Consider the following 10262-nt stretch of genomic DNA (forward strand, 5'->3'; position numbering starts at 1 on the left):
CATTGAAAGCAATAGCTCCGATGCCTTTGAGGATGTGGCGAACCCTGTTTGATTCAGTCATGGCCGTGTTCACGCGTCGACAAAGAGCAAGCATATCCTCGATGTACGACGTATAAGATTCACCGGATTGTTGCTTGCGAGTGTCGAGCGTCTTTTTTGCGAGGGCGGAACGAACAGCCGGTGTGCCGAAGATTTGGCGGAGCTGCTGTTTGAAAGCGCCCCAGTTCGTGAAATCAACCTCATGGTTGAAAAACCAAGTCTTCGCTACTCCTGTCAGATAAAAGGCGACGTGACGTAGCTTGGACGCATGGTCCCAACGGTTAGCCGAACTCACTCGGTCATAGTCGTCCAGCCAATCCTCGACGTCTTCACCGCGAAGTCCAGCAAACAGATGGGGATCACGCTGGTGCCCACTGACAACCCAATACGGAGAGGCTGGGGTAGCCGAGGCCGAGATGGTGGAAGTAGAAGTGCCTGTTGGCTCGTCCTGCGACATGCTGGCGGACGGCTGGCACAATCGGCGACCCGATCGAAGCTCGAGGAGGTTGAGCGAGGAGTCAGAGGACGGGGGACCGAAGAGCACACTCCACCACTTGTGACGCAGCAGTTATCACGGCGTTTATTCCGCCTCAAAAGATTAGGCGAACCGACCACGCCCACAGGACGGAGCACACACGAGAGCCAGCCCCACAAGCGAGGATGAAGAAGAACCGCATATGAACCCCATATGATGATGATCATGTACAGATGACAAAGAATAGCTTATAAATTCCCACAATACATTGTTTAATACTTCGCAGCAGTCATTGGGCGCAATAGCAACACAATTTTCATCACACAATTCAATCGAAGATATGACTTCTTGCCACTGACTTTATTCCAAAATTTCTGCGGTTTATCATAAAGAATTGAAGGCAGAGTAACTTGATAAAATTCGCTTTTAAAATGTGCAATAACTTGCTTGTATTCGCAGCCAGCAGTGACATAAGCCTGCCAATACTCTTCATTATTGGTTGCCTTGGTGCGCCGAAAAGGTATTTTCTTTAGCAGACGTTTAAGACATGCATTGAACCATGGTGCCTGTGAAATAGAGGTCGAACATTTAATTAGATTAGTCGATGAATGAGCGAAACTATTTCCCGCTTAAATAAGCAGCAATTCTCTTCAGTGGTTATTGAGTGGAAGTCAGGAAAATAGTGAAAAACAATTATAACGCTTTGTTAATGGAATCAAAGTCAGCATTTTTGTAATCGCAAATTCGTTGGGGTGATTTAATAGAAGGAACAAAAGCGCGTAAGTGAAACTGCATTATACATTGATCACTTAGAACTGGCAGGTAAGTTATATTGGAAACGAGGTCGGGTGCTGTCGTGAACATTAAATCCAAGATATTAGCAGAATGTATTGTGCACCGAGTTGGTTTGAGAGCGAGCTACGTTAAGTTGAAGTTCAAATAACTATTGATGAAAGATTAACACTAGGACGAACAATAAACAACTTAGGGAAAATCAGTACGCAACATAATAGTAGGGCAGTTAAAGTCGCCCAGGATCAATAATGGATATGATGAAAATCTTACGGTTGTACTGCTGAGTGCATGACGATAGTCTGACCAAAACGTGTTACATGACGGCGAGCGGTAACACACGAAAAATGAAGTTCCTGTGCCAAGCGCTTATATTCACGCATACTAATTCAAGAGGCGACGAAAGCGCTATGTCGCAGCGGATAATCCTGTCGCGCGGGTAACGATCATATCGAAGGAATTTGTAAATTTTTTGGCATGCCAATATTACGCGGCCAGTAAGTTTACTCAAAAGCAATGTCTCGGTCTGCACCACAATATCAGGTTCACATGTGTCAATAACTGTGTACAGCAGATCGCGCTCATTGCATACACTGCGTATGATGGAATAAAGGATGGAAGCCGATCTTTCTTTAGTACCATAAGGTGGCTATAACTGTGGTGTATGGAAATTGCTTGAAGTGGGACTGTATATGTTAGTATTGTTGGCAGTCGTGCTATAGGAAGGATTCATTTCGCATACTTGGTGGCAAACATTACAGTATATATAGCACTTCTTGTTAATATACAGTTTGTTGAAACGAAGAATGAATTGTTGGCCGCAAGCTTTCCCGAATTGAACTAGCTTTTCACGTGATTCACGCGTAGCCGTGCAAACATATTCACCAATTCACCACCAAGACCACCAAGACGCTCGAGTCACGGAATTTGGAGCGTTGAGAAATTACATGTTCCCTCAGTTTTCACGTAGCGAATTTAACAATAATGTGTCGTGGTCATTGGCGTTGTATTGACTTAACCTGTGAGCACGTGAGATACCATCGTCAGATAAATTAAGATTTGCAGTTCTAGAAAGGACGTCACGTACATGATCGTTCAGCGTGTGTCCATGTTTCAGATAGGTTATTTGCAAGGCCTAGAAAGTAAAGTGTTCGCGACGTCATCTGTCCTCGAGCTCATCCAAACGTTAAGTCAAAGCAGCAGCGTGTTCGTTGATGGCGTCGTTGCTAATGCCCGTCATATTCGTAATACCTTGGGATGCGTCGAAGGACACAACAAGGGACCCAACAACAACAAGACGGGCAGCCAAGTCGGGTAGCTTTTTCTCCAGTTGCTCTTGCATATTCTTCACGAGTGTGTGCATATCGATCAGCTCAGCATGACGAGCATTCGACTTATTTGACAGAGCAGCAATTGCGACTAAGGCGTCGCTATTGTGGCCACCCTTACGACCGGAGTTCAATACTACGTCCCCAGACAGAAGCAACTTGACTGCACATGCACTTTCGCTGGCAATGTCAAACAAAACAAGTGGGCCGGGGAAGAGCAGCAAACAACGATTGCTAGAATGTCTAGGGTTGAAAGGCGGTTATCTACTTACCTGCACAACGAAGCAGAAAGGGTTGTAAGGTGAGAGCCTGTTTGCCGCTCTTCCCTGGCCGCTGAAGGAACACGATGATTTCCAGGCTTTTATATGTGTGGCAGGAGCCGTTGTCGTCGATGATAATGCCCTCTCGTGAATCCCAAGGAAGGCAGTCGGGGCAAAATTTCGATACGAAGCGCTGCCGATGACAAGATCCATCATGAGCAAGGTCGATGACGTAGTTGTGACGACAGTCGTTCCAACGAGAGGCAGCCACATGTAAAGAGCCATGATCTGCACAACGAAGCAGAAAGGATTGTAAGGCGAGAGCATGTTTGCCGCTCTTCCCTGGCCGCTGAAGGAACACGATGATTTCCAGGCTTTTATATGTGTGGCAGGAGCCGTTGTCGTCGATGATGATGCCCTCTCGTGAATCTCAAGGAAGGCAGTCGGGGCTACATTTCGATACCAAGCGCTGCCGTTGATAAGATCCACCATGACGTAGATCTGACGACAGTTGCCCACCGAGAGGCAGCCACGTGTAGAGAGCCATGATCTGCACAACGAAGCAGAAAGGATTGTATGGCGAGAACATGTTTGCCGCTCTTACCTGGCCGCTCAAGGAACACGACGATTTCCAGGCTTTTATATGCGTGGTAGGAGCCGTTGTCGTCGATGATTATGATCTCTCGTGGATCCCAAGCAAGGCAGTCGGCGCTACATTTCGATACGAAGCGCTGCCGTTAACGAGATCCACCATGAGCAAGGTCGATGACGAAGTTGGGACGACAGTGGTCCCACCGAGAGGCAGCCACAAGTAAAGAGCCATCATCTGCACAACCAAGCTGAAAGGATTGTACGGCGACAGCAGGTCTGCCGCTCTTCCCTGGCCACTGAAGCAACACGATGATTTTCAGGCTTCTCTATGTGTGGCGGGAGCCGTTGTCGTCGATGACGATGGCCTCTCGCTAACCCCAAGGAAATCAGTCTGGGATACATTTTGATAAGAAGCACTGCCGTTGACAAGATCCACCATGAGCAAGGTCGATGAAGTAGTTGTGAAGACAGTTGTCCCACCGAGAGGCAGCCACATGTAAAGAGCCATGATCTGCACAACTACTCAGAAAGGGTTGAACGGCATGTTTGCCGTTCTTCTGTGGGCACTGCTTCCTCAAAACAAAAGCGTCGGAGTAGAAGAAAAATTGACCTGGTCAGGCACTCGAACCCGGGACCACCGTAATTGCGATTGCTACGATTGGTACAACCGTACCAATTGCAGCAATTGCTATGACTGGGGGGCTCTCTGATTTTCCCTTTATTTGCCCTGTGTCAATCATGCCCGTTGGTGCGCGACCTCTGCCTTGGTAATTCAGTGACCGAAGTAATTTGGCCACATTCTTTGCCATCGAAATCCTCGCTGTAGGGTTCTGCGCCGCTCACCGCCTGGTTATATGTTACGCTGCATTTGGGAGGCTTCCCGATGTGCACCTGATTGGCGCTCTTTTCACAATGAAAGCCGTGCCACTGACGTAAGAATAGCTATTCTGAGTGGCAGACACATGACAAGGCCCGACGGGGTTGTATGTTTTGGTAGGAAGAAGCACCGATACATGGGAACGCCTTACTGACGAGCAGAGGAAGGGATTAGTTAACTTGTCGAGAACGAAGTTGGAGTCGGCGGCCTTGCTAGGCCCATTCACGAAAACTTGTGCCACTCACGCCCGCATGCCAATGTCGAGTGATCGTTGTCCGATGATTAGCAAGTGTGATTATGATACATGTATAAATGTGTGGCTTTCCTGGAGTAAATCTGAATTGAAGTTCCGCGCTTGTCCTGTGTGTTTCCTTCTTCGTCCGTTGTCGTTTGCGCGGTTACATAATGCATTCCAATATAAAGGAAAAAGAGAAAAATAAAACGTTATGTGGTCTGCACTTAGTTGCAATCAAGGCGCAACTGAAACAGAACCGCGGCTCAACAAACGTCACTTACAGCGCATACATAGACGAGGGACAAAAACGACGACGAAGACAAGCGCTGACTTCCAACTGATTTTTATTTTGAGAAACAAGCATATATATACTGAGACAACAAGACAAAAGCGCCCCCTACAAAGAATCACTTCGACATGAGTATCCATTCAAAATTCATGACCTAAGATAAACGAGAGCGCATGTGCGACCTCAGAAAAACCAGTTCTTTGTCTGTTAATGCAATTGATGGCTTACTATGTATCTATCGATGCATGCGCTGTAAGTGACGATTGATACCATGGAATACCAACTAGCCGGTACCCAAACCTTGCTTAACACAGGCTGCTTATCTTTTCTATTTACTTGGTTAGATGTCCTTTGTTGAATATTACTGCGCGCCGTTCTCTTATTCTTTAGTTCTAAACATATAGTATTTGCATTAGGCAACAAAAACTCGTGGTTAGCTTGCTTTTCAGACCACTATTAGCCTTTCTATACGCTTCATTTTGCTTGTAAATTACTATGATGTAGTTTTTAAGAAACACAACCGTACGAAACAATTGTAATCTGCTCTGTCAGCCGGTTATTTCGACGCAAGGCTGGGAGACGCAGATTTTGCTGGAGAGAGAGAGAGAGAGACAAAAGGAAAGGCAAGACAGGGAGGTTCCCTTACAAAAATTTTTATAAAAAGTCCATAGACAGTCTATAGACATTTGTCTATGAAGTCTATAGACCGTCTATAGACATTTCTTTGGACTAGTCTATAGACAGTCTATAGACTTATGGCCATACACTTTTTATAGACTAGTATATAAAATGTCTGAGTCTATAGACTGTCTATAGACATTTCTTTAGACTTGTCTATAGACAGTCTATAGACTTATGGCCATACACTTTTTATAGACTAGTCTATAAAAAGTCTGAGTCTATAGACTGTCTATAGACAGCCTATAGACGGTCTATACACTGTCTATGGACGGTCTATGGACGGTCTATAGACGGTCTATAGACTTATGGCCATACACTTTTTATAGACTAGTCTACAAAACGTCTGAGTCTATAGACTGTCTATAGACTTATGGCCATACACATTTTATAGACTAGTCTATAAGAAGTCTGAGTCTATAGACTGTCTATAGACGGTCTATAGACTTATCGTCATACACTTTTTTTGGACTAGTCTATAAAAAGTCCGAGTCTATAGAGTGTCTATGGATTAATTAAAATTCATGTTTGTAGACAGTTGTCTGCAGAATGTCTATGGACAAGTGTATAGGCTTACAGTTCTACTTTTGTAGACTAAAGTCTATGGAATGTCTATAGACAAATGTATATAGATAGTCTATAGACATTCTAAAGACTTCAGTCTACAAAAACAGAACTTTATAATGCGATATACTTTTTTCTATGACATTCTGCAGACATTTGTCAATAAACATGAATTTTCATTAATCTATAGACACTCTATAGACAGACATTTTATAGGCAAGTCTACAAAGAGTGTATAAGGCCATAACTCCATAGCGGCTATCTACAAGTTAGTTTACATATTTCTTTACATGCGGTTGCAAAACGTTTTGAATGTATTTATGCATGTGCACCTGTTCCTTTTCATCTGCACTTATGCATTACTGCTAGTAGATTAATAATGCTCCTGAACCAGCTGTACTGTCATATATATTGCATAAACAGAAAGAATTTATATAGTGCTGAATCATGCAGTGCAAAAAATAAAACAAGTGCACCGGCAATGCATTAACCGTTTTTATTGTTCGATATAATAGATGAATTCCTTAAATTCATGTCTTATGCTATTATGGAAACATTAAATATTTACGCTACTCCTGGGCAAGCATGGTCGCCAGGCTGGCCTTGACCTTTGTGTCATTAGTCCCAAAGGTGCTGCAGGTGTATGCTGCAATTAAGTAGATGCAGCAATATGAGGCAAAAATAACAAGTGTGTATTTTTTGTATGTTCATTAAAGCTTAATATATTTGCTCAAACCATCCAAGTCAATACTTAATGCGGTTTAACTATGACTAATGGCTGCTTGTCAATACAAATCAGTACCTTTATACAATGTTTTATTGCATGGTATGGTGAACAATTAAACAGTCACATCTGCTGCTCGTGCAAGCAACAGTATGTTCCCTTTTATGAAAAGTTCATATATGATGCATTAATGTACTTATCCCAAATGGTCTCTATATTTATTGCTGAAACGTTACCCAGTTGGGCTGTCTGTATATTTTTTTTTTTGGCTGATAGTTAAGTATGCCCGTGCAGAGGGATATATTCAAAAGACGTGACTGGAATATTCACATTATCATGCCTAAGATTGTAATTTATTTTGCTTAATACACATTTAAATGTCTTTCTCATACTTTTATATGAATCGGTCATCGGCCCTAACTTCAACAGAAGGCAGATGGGTTGATTGTATTGATATAGTCACTTAATTTCTTACAGGTAATGAGGCCTCTTGGGCATGCTAACAGGTTTCCAAGTTAGGTATACCACATGAGCACCCGAAATACCACACGAGCACTTTCTGTCATGACACGACAGATATGCACCTCCTAGGAAACAGAACTGATAGTATAGTTCGAATGAATTCTATCACAGTAAATTATTTAAGGTGCTTTGAAAGATGACAATTTTTTCTAGGCTATCGAGGTTCAGGACGTTTAGTTAACGCATAAAAAACATATTGAGTAAGAAATGCCTTGTCAGTATGCTTGACTTTCTTTTTTTTTTAATAAATAGAACCAATTTCCCTCAATTTTTATGAAGTGAAACGTTTTAAAAATATATTTAACACAGAGATTCTCTGCAAACGTTGTATGACATATAACAAGACAGCATACCTATGTGGCCATTTTAAATTTCCCCATCTTTTTTCAAGCCTTCCCTGGCTGTTTTCATGAAAATTTTCTGGCAATCTATGACGCCTGCAGCTTAAGTGCAATAAAAAAATATTGTGGTTTAATGCTTGCCAAGTACTGCCAGTCCATAATATTTAGATAAAACGAATAACACGTCAGTCACTTGACATGTAGTATTAGATGCAACTGACTTGAATCCCTTGTTTAGTAAAGCTGACAAGCGCTTCGGCAAGTTCGTAATTGATGGCCACACGAGTACAGCACGGAAGACACAGACACACGTAAAACAAATGCAACAATGTGAGGGAAAACTATACAACGAGTTATTTTTACGGTTCAATAGTAGTTTTCTATATAATATGCTCTCATCACTTATGCCTCTAGTTAACTTTGTTTACCTCTGACTAAAGACTACGTGGCAATATTATTCAGTACCATTATGATGTTTCGTTATATTACAGTATGATAAGCAGTTAGACAACCGTAATGGTCGCCGGTACCAGCAACGGTACGTTTCGTTTCAAGACAGGTTCACGTGACACACAGTGTACTTATAAAAATAAAAGAAATGCGAGAATCCCAAACGATTCCTATAAAATAGTTGTTGAAACAAAGATACCCAGCTGGACTGTGCACATTTTTCAGGTGTTAATGCAATATGCCCGTGCTGAACGAACATGCTCAGCATACTGACTGCAGTTTTGAACAATCACGTTAACATTTGCAATTTATTTCCGCTTAGAACAGTCCGCAATGTCTCTTTTCTCATACTTCGAGATGAATACATTTGCCACACTTTCAGTAGAATGCACATGAATGGGGGCGTACTGATCAGGTTACTTAACAACTAAAACATGTTACGATCTCTTAGGTGTGTTGATAAGGGTAGAAATAATGCAATGTCCACTGAATTATTTGAATAATCTGTGCGCTATCTACTAAGAAAAGACCACCAAATTGATAATCTGGCTCTTTTTTCTTTTGTACAGCGCATATAGTATGCAGTCTGTTCAAGACGACGGCACTACATGCAACAGTAATGAAAACCGGAACACTTATTACGCACGACAAGGGCTTCATACCAAGCACGACTGGCACAATGCGAATCTGCGCCAGCAGCTGCCTAGTGATTAAGAGCACGTAAACTGCATAACGCCGAAGCATCGAAAGGCGCTTAACGCTTTTCATATAGCTCGAAAGAAAACTTCTGCTGCTAAACTGTTTAAAAAAAGAGACAAAAGACGAATCTTCCAACTACCGTCAAACGCAATGCCTTCAGTTTGAAACGTGTAAAGGTGCTTCCCGGAGCGGCTAATTTATTGTTCTCCAATTTTTTTCGGCTAAGTTGCGAAGCTGCGAGTGACTGAGCTTATCGCAGGTTTCATGCTCCAAAAGCGTTTGTGGTTGCATATAAATAGATTGGGTGAGTCTAGAGATTTCTGCTTGATAGTTCTTCAAGTTTCGTGTTTTGCTTGCGGTAAATTCCCAAAATTATTTAGATTGGTTGCCAGGAACCTTAAAAATACTGCTACTTTTAAACAATGCCAAAACGGCAGCGCACACACTGCTGATGCATGCCCCGCAAACACGGCCTTTCATCCGAGTACGTTAGCAGTTATTCAACTATACGTGTCTGTCTGAACATTCTTGATGCTAACACAATTTCGAGATATATACGTAAAGCGTGTCACGAGAATTTCACTACACATGCGGCGCAGCATTCATCGCGGCCGGATCAAGCGCCACGAAATGAGATCTACCACACTGGCTGCCCAACATACACAATCCGCTTAGTGGTAGCTCAGTATGAAGTTAAAACATGGTGTACTTCCTTCTTTACGCACCTAAACTATAATGCTAAAATCAACAAGCCCGAGCGATCGCTCGCCGTAAAACATTCCGTATAGTAGAAGCGAGAACAAGAGCGCGTTATCAAACCATGTCAACGACAAACCGACACTATACCCGAGTCGCCTGCGCTATATGCAGCCGCTTCGCGCTACGAAATGCGCTCACATAATCATGAGCTATTGACGCAAAACATCTTTGCTAAAGCTTACCGTTTAGTGTAGTTGACGTGTGATGCCACAAACAAGACACGCATACACCGACACCAACGTTCAGGCAGACACCGCACACCGGTACAACCGTTTACGTGCCTGGCGCACTCGCTGAGACGGCGCACCGCCGCGCATGCGGAAGAGCTCCGAGCATGCGCAGGAGCTCCGCGCGCGAGAGCTTGCGCGCTCGGAGGAGTGTGAGCGCCTTTTCCTCCTTCATTTTTTTTTCTCTTTCTCTCTATCTCTCTGCGCGCCATGTGCGCCGGAACGGGTGGCTTATTCATCTTTATCACCATTATTCATCTTTTTTCATGGACGAAGGAAATGCGCTGGCAGGTTGTATGACAAACGCTGTGGGCTATCGTATGAGACTGGAACGCTAACATGAATGCGCTGTTTGTAAAAGCCGTTACAGGGCCCTTCAGACGTTTCAGACGCATTATTGCCAGCGTCGATT

The 10262-nt window shown here is 43.3% G+C and overlaps 1 long non-coding RNA gene across 1 annotated transcript; it reads right to left on the minus strand.

The window, feature by feature from the left end:
• Positions 1-6609: 6609 nt before the first annotated feature.
• LOC129387416 (uncharacterized) lies at positions 6610-9886 on the minus strand. Its single transcript, XR_008614647.1, has 2 exons — positions 9806-9886; positions 6610-6774 (listed from the first exon to the last, which is right to left on the minus strand). It is a non-coding gene; the product is annotated as an uncharacterized lncRNA (long non-coding RNA).
• Between the last annotated feature and the right edge of the window lie 376 nt (positions 9887-10262).

The sequence above is a fragment of the Dermacentor andersoni genome, chromosome 2 (genome assembly GCF_023375885.2).
Source record: "Dermacentor andersoni chromosome 2, qqDerAnde1_hic_scaffold, whole genome shotgun sequence".
In the NCBI taxonomy this organism is placed as follows: Eukaryota; Metazoa; Arthropoda; class Arachnida; order Ixodida; family Ixodidae; genus Dermacentor; species Dermacentor andersoni.